General features: G+C 31.1%; 1 protein-coding gene across 1 annotated transcript in view; it reads right to left on the bottom strand.

Annotated features, from left to right (window-relative positions):
- LOC139523102 (uncharacterized) overlaps nt 1–9211 on the bottom strand; it is a 33838-nt gene extending 24627 nt beyond the window's left edge. The window contains exon 1 of the mRNA XM_071316868.1: nt 9096–9211. The gene's annotated coding sequence lies outside the window, so the exon portion shown is untranslated. The remainder of the gene's footprint in view (nt 1–9095) is intronic.
- Between the last annotated feature and the right edge of the window lie 4529 nt (nt 9212–13740).

Below are 13740 nucleotides of genomic sequence, written 5' to 3'. Positions count from 1 at the left end.
TGTCGGGTTTGCAAGTTCATGAAATCGTTTCACTTCTGCAGGTATTGATCAGTGTACACGGCTGATAACTTATAACTTATAACTTTCCATTTTGAACTATCAGATGAATAATATACAACTCTGTCTTACTTGTCATTACTAAACTCATATGCTTGTTTATAAATAACATTTCTGGTGTAAAGAATATAATTCATAAACATATAAATAATACCCAAAAAATAAGATTTGATGAAATTAAAATCTATTTAAATATTTTTTTCAAGGGTGAATATGGGAAAATGTAATATATCATGTATATAGTCATTGTCAATAGTGAAGGACAGATTGGAACAGACCAGAAATATTGATTTAAAAAATGTACGCACTTGCCGACGATTCGTTTATACGACTGGATAGAAAGTTACGGAACTATAGCGCAATTTAAAATATATACATGTATACATTGAACATAAGAAAAAAACATATATTTTGAATAAATAGGGGTAAAAGTGTTGTAAATAGACTAGTCCACGTATGCCAACAGTATGTAATCATCGAATGTCGATAGACTATTGTATATCAGATGAAGAAGAGAACCAATTTGATTTAAATACAGGTCGATGTATAACTTTTGCTTTGGTTCATTGAAGCTGTGGACCTAGTAAAATCACAGATTTATATTTCAATAAGATTGTTCTCGAACAAAGGAAGTAATTCGTCATCACAATTGTTATATATGCCACTGGACGAACACTATAATTATCCCCAGGGAATGTGAATATTTTGCTGGGAAACTTTTGAGTATCAAAGTTTCAAATTAATTTCGGGATTTATTTTCTTTCTTGGTATTCAATAACAGAAAAAAGAATAAATTACTTGTTCGCTAAATAGGGGTATTCTTGTCAGATAAAAGACTTTTAGTTATATTTAAAAAAAATAGGGAAATATGACATTAAATTGGTTCTGTCTTTTTTTTAAACATCGTTAAAAAGTTGTGTGTCTAAGGTGAACGCCACAAGAACCCTGTAATACTAGTACGAGAGTATAGCATGTAAACATTCCTTCTCAATAATATGGTTGTATTGGAAATCTTTTCATACAGATTGACAACTCATTGTCCGATATGCATGTAATATTTGCCACATGACGCCCATAGTTCTTTCTACCATCATCATCTTATTCTGTGATATTGCTGTAAACATCGATGGCTCACACCCAAACAAAATGGGAGTAATGGACCTTCAGAGCTTCTCCGTGTTATACACTTGTGAAATATATAGACGAAATTTCTGTATTGAAATGAATCTACATCTCACAAACAGGATTTTCAAATAACGATTGTGAGTAATCACCTTACAAACCAATATAAACGTATGGCAAGATATAACCATGAAGGAATTTAGTTTTTGTCAGACGCAAAAACTCATCACTATATATATATCATAAACGTATACGTATATATATGCATACAGTTTCAAATATTAAGAACAAGCGGTCGATGTCGATAGTCTGTTTTCTAACTGTTCAGAGTTAGACATGTCACTTGTTCATTCTTGGAAGCCTTCATATTCCCCGTCTAACGATGGGAACTCTTTCTGATTGTGTTGACTATAAATGCTTGTATGGTAATTCTGTCGTTTATCTGTACAAGCGGTTGCATTTCCTCTCCTTTCCCAACAAACAAACGAACGAAACGTCACTAGTCTGATTTCTCTGGAGCTCATCCTCAATGGCTCTTATACGTCAGGAAACTTACATGTATACTAATAATGATTGTTTCAAGAACAACGATGTATGGACGAACTATTATAAATTCGTCAATATCAGTTATGCATGACTAAAATATAACTTTTATTACAACTACTGTATTACTTATTTGGATTAATGACGGCTATCATGTTCAACATTGCACAAATATTATCATAGAATTTTTAAAAAAATCCTCAAAAATCCTCAAAAGAAATAATGCCTTAGCTTAGATAATTGATATTCTTTTCACAAAAAGTTCGTGTAAATGATTGTCAAATGAATTTAATTATGTAAGAATAAAATGTTAAAAAGAAACTAAAAAAAAATCATGCATGTTGTATGTTGTATTTTTTTGTCAATTAAAAACTTTAAAATTGCAATAGTTTTATTAGCATTTAAACACAGCCAGATTTGAATACAAGTTAAGAAATTCCGGTAAAGTCAATGATATCAAACAGATGTACAATGGTATATCAAATTGGGTAATATTGCATTTAGTTTTTATAAAAGATTAAAACTACTATTTTTTGCTTCATATTTGAATCTTTACGCCAATTGCCGCCAAGAAAGTAATCAAACATTGTTTCCTTTTATTTTTATACACTTTCGGAATTACGAATCTGAATTTTATTTTCAATTAATTTACACAATTTAATTATTGTATCTTTATTCTCATCGTGTATTAAATCTTAGTGTATTAACATCGTGATAGCATACTCTTTCTAATCCTTTCTGTTTATCCTTTCCAAATAACAACATTTATACCTGTGTACGCTTGAACTCACACCTGCGGCTAAATAGCTACAAGGTAAACGAATTGACCTCAAGCCGAGAAATATACAGTGACCTTTACAAAATAATATACACACTCTGCTCACACATTAGTTGCATTGAAATGATTATCAAAACAATAACGGTAAATAGAACTGAAATATTTTCAGTTCAATATCAGTAAAAATGTTCAATAAATATTTTATGAATAAAATCTCAACAATAATTAATTAAATTTATTCAAAAACATTTACTAGAGATAATTTTATAGGAGTTTAATTCAATCAATACAAAACGGTATATGCATATTCATTTTCGTTCATTCTTATATTGTGGTTAATAACTTCGACCATTCGTCAGCTGTGCGCTTTTAATTACGTATATTGTCGATAAGCTATAAGAGTTAAACAGATTTTATTTTTTCCCAGAATTCAATAAATCGGGCTAATACGTCACGACCCACTCGAGAATTCAACCAAAAAAGTTACAAATACTTGATTTTCTCCGTTATTAGAAGGAATATAAATTTAAAACTTTGCAAATGTGTTTTTTATGTTAAGATGAACATAATTAGATGATAAGTAAAAAATCATATTCTCGAAATTCTGAGTATGGTCTTAAAATTTCTTGACAAATTCGTGACATTTGAATACTGTCTTGAAATTTCTCGACATATTCTCGACATTCTCATCTATTCTCAGTATAGCTTGACATATTCTCCACATTTTGATTTATGTCTTAAAATTACTTGACATTTCTGAGTTTTACAAATCATGACCAATATTCATGATATAACTTTATTCTTTATTTCTCTTTATAGAATATATTGTTGTTTCTGCAAATTACACTTGCTACAATCCCATTCTCTTTGATGAATGTGACTTACCGAATTAGACTATCTGCCGGATTTGTTATAATATGAGCAACACGACGGGTGCCACATGTGAAGCAGAATCTGCTTACCTTTCCTGAGTATCTGTGTTTTTGGTAGGATTCGTGTTGCTTATTCTTTAGTTTTCTATGTTGTGTCATGTGTCGTATTGTTTGTCTTTTTCATTTTTAGCCATAGCGTTGGCAGTTCATTTTCAATTTATGAGTTTGACTGTCCCTCTAGTATCGTTTGTCCCTCTTTTACAACAAAAATAAAAGTTGAGCATGTAAAATAATCTAAAATTTGGGTATATGAATCTTTTTACAAATACACATATGGCTTTGAAATCTAAAGTATTAACAATACAAATATGGGTATGTGATATAAAACAATTTAAATGTGGGTTTTTAAATAACTACAAATATTGATTCCTAAATCTTATAAATAATTACTAAATGATTCAAATCAGTCTTACTGTAGACTTATTTCATTCTACATTCATAATATTCAATGTTAATTTGATAAATAATTATTGTACCAAAATGAAGTTTTTATAAATAGCAAAGTCTGATAGTATCGTAATTCGTCCAATGATTTGTAGAATGGTATATACTATACAAATCCTTGATTTAACAATTTGTGTAATGTTATCTGTTGGAATATATATTAAGTATTACACGTGGACAGGATGTTCCCCATAAAATTAAGGTATTCTACACCCCAGGGTACACGCAACTGTCATATGGAAAATTACTGCTTTACCTGTAATCAGCCATACAACTAATCATTGTCTTATCGGGGCCTTTTATAGCTGACTATGTGGTATGGGCTTTGTTCATTGTTGAAGGCCGTACGGTGACCTATAGTTGTTAATGTCTGTGTCATTTTGGTCTTTTGTGGATAGTTGTCTCATTGGCAATAATATCACATCTTCTTTTTTATATTATCAGTTGACCGACCATGCCACTACAATTTAAAAAGTTAGTTGATAGATGAAAATCATCATTTCAAATTTTTAGGATGTACACCTCTGAAGAGCCAAAAATTTCTAGAATTAAACTTTTTTCTTAACCTGATTTTGGGGTTTATAAATAAAGGCAACAGTAGTATACCGCTGTTCAAAACTCATAAATCTATGGACAAAAAAAATCGGTGTAACAAACTAAAACTGAGTGAAACACAACATTAAAATGTAACACACACAGCAACGGACTAAGCATTAAACAAAATCCGATGAGAATAACCAATACAACATCAAAACCAAATACATGAATTTGGGATAGAAAAGTACCGTGACACGTCTTATAGTAATGTGAATTCACACTAGAATATAGGGGAAAACAAACGACACAACGGAAACACAACGTAAAAATGTTACACACACAGAAACAAACTATGATATAACAATGGCCATTTTCCTGACTTGGTTCAGGACATTTTTAAAGAAATGGTTGGTTGAACCTGGTTTTGTGGCATGCCAAACCTGGCACTTTGATGGCATTGTTAAATATAAATATAACATTAAATATACAATACAAATAAATAGGAGAACGTATTAGGCAAAGAAACACATGAATAATAGATAACAAAAGGCATCAGGTTTAAAATTCATAACGTCAAAAACGCGCCTCGTCCAAACAAGAATTATCAAGTGACGCCCAGATATAAAAGTTGGAAAGTCAAAAAAAGGTTGGGGTACAAAGTTGTAAACCTCTGAGGATCAAAAGTTGAAAAAGGTTGTGCCAAATACGGCTAGGGTTTTCTGCTTGTGATAAGAATATCCTTATTACATGGAACAATTTATGCTATTGCAAACAGTCAATTTTATCAAATGAATATAAAAGATATACATGATAAAACTGACGTCTTAACTAATTATAGAAAATAAAACCCGAATACATAATACATTGAAGACCAACACAGAAAAAAGACACGCCCGACTTAGTGACAAACCAGGCCTGAACGCAAAAAGTAAACAATGACGTCACATACGAACGAAATGGTGAAAAGGCACAATATTACGTCATGCAGACATTTGAATTTCTGAAACAGCACAAATATGACGTCATATTTGCAAAATTATGTCTAAAAAATAAGATAGGAATAGGATTGATGACTGTAACAAAGTAATTGGTGAAGAAAAGTCATATGGTGGTGCACTTCTTTTTTTGCTACGGCCCTTTGAAAATACCGAATTTTGATGATTGCCCCATTTTTCATCGATTTGTACCTATATTTTGTACTTTTTTCTACTTTCTATAAATATATAGTGGATCAATCTGAATAAATTTTACTTTAAAAAAAAATGTAGGTGTTAATATAAGAAAGTTTCATCATATTTTGATGCTTTTTTGTGTAAAATTTACCATGCTGTCAATTTTGAATTTTGTGATTTTTCTCAGTTTTTAGAACAAAATGAATATTATTTCAATTTTTTTTTTGTAATAAATGATTGAAAAAATACATATCTAGGAAATTTGAAAAGACCAAAATGATATGGGATGTACATGATTCTTGTAAAATCATTTTTTGTATCCCTAACCCATTTTCTCAAAATTTTGGCTAAAAATACTGACTTGATTGGTCGTAAAATTTGAAAACTGGATTACTCAAAACCATTCATTGTAAATACACAATTTCTTCACAAAGTTATGTTTGATTATAGTTAGTTTTTTTAAATTCATTGATATTTTCCACTTATATCACATGTTTTGGAAATAATTCAAGAACGAGATTTCAACGAGACTGAACGAGACTGAAAAGTCAGAAGAATACATCCTTAAATGAAATAAAATAGATTTTCTTCATCAAGGTTATGAAGTTTATTATTTTAACAGAATAATTTCCCAAAGATTAAAAGAAAATTATTATCTACCCTTGGAATAATAAAAAAAACTGTATTTATAATGGGTCCCATCAATGATTTCTATAGAAATTCTAAACATCTTCACTTTTCAGGAGGGCGTTATCGCAAATATTTATTTTTGATAACAAAATTATGAAATTCAACACTCAATTTTTGAATAAAAATGTTTTTGGTTGTTCTAAAAAATGAATAAGGTTTTTTTAATTCAAGATGGGAACAAATAAATTATTCTTTGACCTAAACGAAAGCCCCCTTTTTTAAACCACACAAACGCAAAATATGAATTGTAGGGTTACATTTAAGAACTGCCTCAAGTCACCTATTTTAGGAAAGCAAATGACTGGCAGTTTTACGAACCGCAAAAATCTAAATTCTGTTTGACGTATAATCCAATTGAAAACAATTAATTAAGCGTTTAAAAAAAAATCAAAATTAAACTACATGGGAGTTATTCAGGGTATTTCATTTTTAGTTGCACCTAAAAGATATCTTACTATCAGAATTAATCCTTGATTCTTCGAAGTTTAGTTTAGCCATAATAAAAAGGAGTATATAACAGCAATAGAAAGTCATAAACAGTGCAGAATGAGTCTCTACACATTTTAGGCGACATTTATACTGTTGAGATAGTGTCAAGACATATTTAAGACTGTCAAGAATATGTCCGGACATATTCATACATTATTAAGAATGTCAGGAATATGTCAAAACTGACCAAGACAAATCTAAGACAGTCAAGAATTAGTCGAGACTAATCCAGACTCTTAGCAGATGCTACAGGAAGTTTCGGCAAAATTTGAGACCATGTTCATACTGTCAAGACACTTGTCAAAAGATCAAGAAACTTATCAGACAAATTCAATCTATGATAAGATGTTTTTTTAAATCAGACAAATAAAGAATGTCGAGTAAAAATTCATGCAAATTCAGAAAAAAAAACCCTGGTCTTTTCAGACTTTTTGACTTTTGCAGTACTGGCATTCAATTCAATCATTCTTACATTTTGTTATGTATATTGGAGCAGTTTATATGATCCATATATAACACTTAACGCATAGACACATGCGCTACAAGATCATACGATAGATATGATGACGAAATTAAAATCGTTCTCAGTGGAAAGACGAAGCAAAACAATTATGATTAAACGACAAAACAGCTTTGTTTGTGATGAATATGGTTTGTAACGTGAATCCATCGTGCAGTTAAATTAATTATAGCATATATGTCAGCATATAGAACTTAGAAGAAGTTATGTGTTGATAAAAATGGCAACGAACGAACATTAATCATGTTAATTGAAGTTCCCTGTTTTGTTTAGTCCGTCAGTTCTATTTTAGTTGCTTTCAAATGAATATAAAATTAGAATAAATCTGAACTTGTAAGATATGTAGGATACGTGTGTACTATAAATTCTATTGAAAAGCAGTATAAGAAAATTTCACTTACCTGTAAACTGATGGTATTTATATATGTATATAGATATAAATGTCTAACAGCGTATAAATATATGTATTTCGGGACGTCTGCCAATACACAAACTATAATTTCGTTTGCCTTTTGGGGAATGCTTAAATTACTTTCCATGCGTTTTTTCAAGAAAATATTTACCTAAAACTTATTTGAACATGATGTTAAATTCAAAAACACACTACTGAAATTTTCTTGAGCACTCTTTGGACTTTTTCGTAACAAATAGCACAATCCAGAAATTTAACAAAAGTTCAACAAAACTATGATTCTGTTCAAGCAATATTGTTGAAACGGTCAGATTTTCTCGTGGTATAGCTAGAAAATTGTTACGAAAAGGTTCATTACATGTTCAAGTTAAGCTCTGACATTTTTCAGACATGATTTAGAATGTTTCATAATTATTTTAAGCATTTTTTTACATTTCTAGTAGTTTCCAATCAAGAGTCAGCTATTCTTCAGAAAAAGAGTTTCCATCATGTTCAAATAATACTCAAACAATTTCATAAGAGGTTAAAATGATTTTCAGATCATGTGCAGACGTTTATAAAGATACTTTCTGATGATTTTCAGACAGTATACAGCTTTCATGTGTATGGTTCACCAACAATTATATACAATTAAAATTGTTCTAGATATGAATAATAATTGCATATCGTTCTGAAGATGAAATGGTACTTACTTTGCTTTTGTACTCTGAGTTCAGTTCTTCGTGTCGTTGTAAGTTTATATTTCATGAGGCACCAAATTGATGATACAAGCCGATTCAATTTATCATTTAGTTTGATACATAGTTCCTCCGTATACAAAGGTTTTCCACACCATTATTTTGTAATACAGTGGTTGTGGCTGCTTGCTTTCTGTCATATGTTTTATTTCTAGTGTTGAAGTGTTAATGGGGATAAATGTTTTCTCTTTTAAATTGATTTAAATTTCGATCACACTGGGGACTTTTATATCAATCTTTTCAATCTTAGTCTATAATCAGTTGTCTCACAAACAATCCTCTATAGTTTAAGATCTTTATAACTGAATAAAGTGAAAGTCTTTAAGCTGACGTTTAAACTTGGTCTAAGTTTTGTACTCAATTCAAAAGCCTCATGAAAAAAGCAAACATAGTATACATGTATATACATATATTCTAACATCTTTTTCTTTTAAAAAACACTTTGTGTTGAAAAATTAAATAATTAGAAGAAAAATACGAATGTCCAAGGCAAATTGAAAAAGGTGAGGTCTAGCCTAAATTGACAAAATTAAAGGCTAGCAAGTAATATTACCCACGGTGTTAAATAGCAATACTTTACCTATGGCATAATTATTTTTAAAATTAGGTGCTTGTCCATTTCATTGTTAAGGAATAGGCAGACAAACATTATTTTTACTCACATAATCTTTTCTGTATTCCAAGTTTCTTTCAGGTCATCAAACTCAAATAGTTGAATCTAACTTATTATGCGTGTAAATCCTCAACGCTACCCTGATTTAAAACTTTTCTCCTGCAAGATAAAACAAACAACAAAGAACCGATTTTCATAATGCATAGATATCAATATTGGGAACTTGTACCACAGGAAAAATCAAATAGTTAAATGGAAAATTGTCGCTAGAAACTAAGAAACCACGAGGCGTTGCGAATGAAATTGACATGAAATTAACAACGTCGTCACAGGTAAAATAGCGATAAACAGATTATAATTGGTTATCTGAACTCGATTGCTTTTCTCGTTGAGATAACCAACGATAATCTATAAAATTTTTAATATCGAATAATGATAAGGTGAAGGCTCATACATTAGGAACTCTGTATTCAGTGTGTTAAAAGATTATTAATCATGCTGTGTACTAAACCTAAAAGTTAAACCAGATTTTCAGTGGCTAGTGTACAACGAAACAGTCTGCAAAACAAAGACATGTCGATTCCCCTAATTGAACTCACTACTTCGACTACGAGCCGACCAATCTTTGAAAATCTGAATATAAAGAGAAGTTCTCTCATAAATGTTTTACCATGTTCTCGGTAATGACATTTTCAAGTGTGATTATCGTGCTCATCTTTAGAATTCAACCAATCGAAATACTGAATTTCGAGCACAAGTATTGTTCTTGAAGTAATGACTAAGAGCCCTGATCCTTAGGTTATTAAATTCTACTAGTAATAGGAGCAAACAATGTATTCGCGAATCACCAAATGTAGTTTATCATTTCGGTGACGTTTGAGTCTCAGAACGATACACAAGCTTCTTGTTTGCTGGACGTATTATTTTCTGTCCAAATGAAAGATACCACTGTATTAATTTCAAGGGTCTGAAGTGTTTCTCAAAGATGAATATGTAGCCGTATCTGTGTCTTTTAAAGTTTTATTAGTCGAAGCAGGATAAGAAGTATGGCATTCCTAAAACTTTATAATGGTTTTTGAGTGAAACATAGTTAAAAACATTCAAAATCTAATGCAGATATGTTTTAATATGTTTACTTGGTTTATAAACTAGCAAAGGAATATCAGTCTTTAACTGTCATTTTGATCTTACCATCATCTAAATATCTACAAAGCCTTTATAATGAGGGATGAAGTCATGTTCAGACTTTAATTAAATTTTCAAACTTATCTACTCCGGTAAGTTAAGTACTGTTCAGACTGTTGCTGGCAGTCAATTCACAGCACTGTTGAGTAGCTTTTCAGACATTTCAAAATGTTCTTGATAAACAATTACGGATATTAATTGACTGCAAGCTAATTATTTGAACAGGACAGAATTTACTTCAGTGCATAAGTCAGAAAATTGACCGACTAACTAGAGATTACTAAATGATGTGTTTATCAGTCTTTCAAAGGCTGTTTAAATCAGAATAACAGTTTGAGATCAAAACTGGTTTGATAGTATTAAAGCTTTTAAAGTATTCGATTCTAGACAGTACCAAAATGCGTTATATTTGTTGAATATAGCTTTTCGTGTAAGTAGAATGCAGCTTCCTATCAAGACCTTCAAACGAATTTGAATTGTTGAAATGTCTTTAGTGTAAGCGGAGCAAGTTGTTGCAGTAGACTGACATTTACGATGTCATCAACATTGTACAATGCTGTATCGACTTACCCCCAGTTACCATCGTTTCGTAGTTTTAAATTAATCAAATTGGATTTGATTCCCATAACGAATTTTGTTTTATGATGAATTAAATGTTTTAATATGACGTGCTTCTTTCGCTTTGTAAACAACCGTGTGATACAATTATCGATATATCTATACACAATATACGAGATATACACGTTCATGTCGTTTACAAATTTACTTGCCACGTAAATCCACATGTAGCGTACCCTATATGCAAACACTATCTCTCGATTTTGCTGTTTTAAAGCTGTTTCAAAAACAGAACAAGCTCTGACATAACTGTTCGGTCGGTTGATATTGCATTAAATAAAGCACTCAGGTAAGTGAAGTTTTATTTTCTATTTGCATATTTATGGATTTCAGCAAATTAACATGGCGGCTGAATACTTATTTACGATATGTTAAGGTTCATGTGGACCCTATGGCTAAAATGGCCGTATTTTCACCTCAAAATTTACTCTGAGTACAGACAAACCTGCGCATCTGTAAAAAAATTTAGGCATAGCATGCCCTAGATAAATGAATTTTAAGTATGTTTTATGTTTTAGAAAAAGAAAACTTACCAGGATTTTGCCGTGCACTTTTTTCTATTCCTCCAGAAGATGCCAAAATAAACTAAGTTGGGAAACAGGTTTGAGAACTTCCCCACAGGTAAAAATTAAAGTGAGCATTTTTAATTGACATAGACATTAGATGGACAATAGATACATGACAATAATTGGTTATTTAAACTGTGTACCTGAGTGGACCATATCAAGGTAAACTCAACTGTTTGTTAATTTTATCATCTTCTGCAGAGACGAAAAAAAAGTGTACGGCAAAATCCAGTTAAGTTATGAATTTTCTAAATCATACAATGCATTTGAATTCTATTTATCTAGGGCATGCTATGCCTTAAAACTTTTCCAGATGCACAGGTTTGCCTGTACTCAGAAACAATTTTAAGGTGAAAATACGGCCATTTTAGCCATAAGGTCCACATGAACCTTAACTGTTGATTTGGCGGTTTATAGTAGTAAAACGAGAGAAAACATGCTTGTATAAAGATGTTCAAGAATTCAACACATTATTATTCAGATTATCTATAACTTAAATCAAACAGGCATTACATCAGTTTGGTTCTTGTTACCTTATTTTTCTGGGTGTGTAATATAAAGTACACACACACGACACATGTATCTTTGCTTCAGTTTTGTTTATCTTTTTTAAATCACAGTGTTTGTCTTGTTAGAATAGAAATAATTCATGTAAGCCAAAGATTTGTTTTAATACTTTTTCACATGGCCAGGAACATTAATTTTTATGCAATAATATCAAACTATACTATTTTCACTGCTTCAAAAGTGCATTTTGACAAATAGAAGATCTTGGATAATTCTTGAGATCATTATATTGGTATATTCAAAATATGAATTATCGAACAAAAAAAGCCAAACTCAGACAAGAAATCAGAGCTATGAATAGGAAGATCTTTTCTCAGTCTCAAATTATTCTTTTGTTTATTCTCTGCAAACATACACCTAGTCAGGAGCCTCTGAGCTTTGTTAGTCTTTTATGTTTTTTTTTAAATTGAAGTTCATTTATATTTTTAGGAGTTGAGTGTGACGTCCATTTTCACTGAACTAATATAAATTTATGTTGAGGAGCCAGCTCCGCCTCAGGATGTAGGATTTTCTAGCTGTGTTGGTGACCCATTGATGACATTCGGCTTTGTTTTAACTGTTTGGTCGAGTTGTTGACTTTTAGACACACTACCCATTCCATTCTGTATTTATCAAAACAATATTTATATTTGCAAGCCAGTGTTTATATTTAATCTGTATCTTTACTTGAATTGCTTGCATTATTTTAATGGCTTATAAAACATTTAAAAAAACTATTGCCTCAATTTTTTTTAAAGAAAAATTTCTAAAGAATAAATATAGAAACACAAACACAAAAAAGGAAAAGCTCACGTTGCTACAGTCTAAGTGAAGTGAACTTAATAGAAGCATTTCATATATCAGACTATGCGTTATGCATATGCAGTGTGGGATTTGCCCATTGTTATTGGTTACTATAGTTGCTTACATCCACGTCATTTGAAGTCTGGTAAAACGTTATCCTATTGGCTATCATACCCAATCTTCTTATTTTAAAATATACCTTTACATAATAGAATAAAATGCTTCTCTGAGCGCAGCCTGATACGACAGCAGAGGTCATACTCTCAATAGTTGGGGCAAATTTGGACACACTATTCATGCTTGATACTGTCTGAATTTGGACTGTGATCAAATTTTTAACATAATTGTTTCTGACAAAAAATAAATGTGGTCAAAGATCTTATAAATCTATTGCACAAACTGTGCAATTGAAGATTTTCAAATATTTGAAACATTTTCAAAACAAATATAAATACCTTCAATAAATTGCCCCCCCCCCCCACTACCACCCCCATCCCCCCCCAAAAAAAATATTGAAATTCCGGTGAAGCAATAACCCCAAAACTCGAAGATTGCTTGTTTTTGGCCCCATTTGGACCCTTAATTCCTAATTTTTACCCCAATTACCCCTATAAAGAATTCCAACCTTCTACTTGTAGTATTAAAAATTGTGGTACAATTTCAGAGCAATCGAAATAGTTATACACAAGTTTTTATCCTGAAACTAGAAAAAACGCCTGTTTGGGCCCTATTTGGGCCCTTATTCCCAAAATCAATCCCAGTCTTCCATTTGTGGTATTGAACCTTCTTAAAAAATGTTCATAGAGATCCTTTCACTTAAACTAAAGTTATTTTCCGGAAACCAATGTGTCTTCGGACGACGACGCAGACGACGACGACATCATACCATTATACGATCCCTAAAAGAAATTTGCGGTCGTATAAAAATGTTTTTAATCAATATCTAATTCTACGAAATTGAATGCATTTCGTTAA

The sequence above is a fragment of the Mytilus edulis genome, chromosome 5, assembly GCF_963676685.1.
Source record: "Mytilus edulis chromosome 5, xbMytEdul2.2, whole genome shotgun sequence".
Classification (NCBI taxonomy): Eukaryota; Metazoa; Mollusca; class Bivalvia; order Mytilida; family Mytilidae; genus Mytilus; species Mytilus edulis.
The sequence above is the reverse complement of the archived record's forward strand: the minus strand, read 5'-3'. Positions and strand labels throughout refer to the sequence as shown.